The following is a 1,317-nucleotide window of genomic DNA, read 5'->3' as shown; positions in this document are numbered from 1 at the left end:
AGATATTGCAGTGCCACTCTTGTGCCGTGAGAGTGCTAAGATACAAGTTTTGCTGGAATGAAACTTGTTCTAACTCAAATCAAGAAGTAACAGCTTTATTTGGCGTTAATTGTTTTCTTTGCTTGTATCTTTTCTACAACTGAAAAGGTTGTTCTTTCAGAAGGGATTTTGCATGGACCTGAAACATGTGCTTAACACCTTATCCTATAAGTTCATAATGTGAATATCTTGAAAATCATTCGTGTAAGATCCCAAATATTCCAAAGAAAATTCTTACTTACTCCATCTTTCTTGTCAAATGTGACAATGTCTACCCTGCTAACATAATTCCTACAGACAAGTTACGTGTCCTTATTTTGTTATATAGTAACTAACACAATACATTTGGGTGCATTTGGCCAAATACATATGCTAATAAAATCATGAGCTGCATGATTACTAGTTATCAGAACTGCCACTGACATTTCAGATAGTGACTCGTGATGAACATCCACTTAACATGCAAATAACCCATCCATTGCTGTCATCCTTTGAAGATTAATACTTTTAAGATGAAAAGTACATGAGGTTTAGCATCCAAAGCAGCATACTGAATATATATCATTGTAGGGATTCATTCAGTGAATTTCAGAACTGGAATAAACTGATTCAACTCAAATCCAGGGATAAGTGAACATGACATGCAATTTGTTCTCTCAAAGCTTCAGTTTTCTGCTTTTTTATTTCATTTCTAGTTTTAACACCATTTTTTTCTGCAACTTTGGGATCATCATTGGGTTAATTTTAGTTTGCAGAGAGATACAACCAAGAATAGAAATGGTTACATATTCAATGAACAAGGCACTTCATAAAAATTTGAATGGCTAGTTAATGCAATGGTGATGAAGAGACAATTAAGAAATTAAGGGATACATCCCCTCCCAATTATTTACTGAACTAGGAAAGCACTTGCATAGGAACTGTATAATTTAAGCAATAACAATCAACTCAGAGCAGCATTCAGCTATCTGCTAACTCACATACATGCACACAATAATTCTGGATTTTAGAGAAGTCCAGATTATTAGAACACAATACATTAACAATTCACTAACAAGGGAGATATCAGAAGGTAACTTTTAATGAAATATGGCTGATTTTATCAAATCTAGTTGATTTTTTTCTCTTTTATAATATTGGCTTTCAATAAATTACTTGAATATTAGAGTCAACTATTCACTGAGTATGACTTTCTTATTTCTGCTAGCCAGCACAGAAGATGATCCATCAGTCATTATTTTAGTCTTGCATTTCTAGATAGAAGCAATTAGTTGCATC

Source organism: Motacilla alba, chromosome 1A, assembly GCF_015832195.1.
Source record: "Motacilla alba alba isolate MOTALB_02 chromosome 1A, Motacilla_alba_V1.0_pri, whole genome shotgun sequence".
In the NCBI taxonomy this organism is placed as follows: Eukaryota; Metazoa; Chordata; class Aves; order Passeriformes; family Motacillidae; genus Motacilla; species Motacilla alba.
This window is presented reverse-complemented; position numbering follows the sequence as displayed.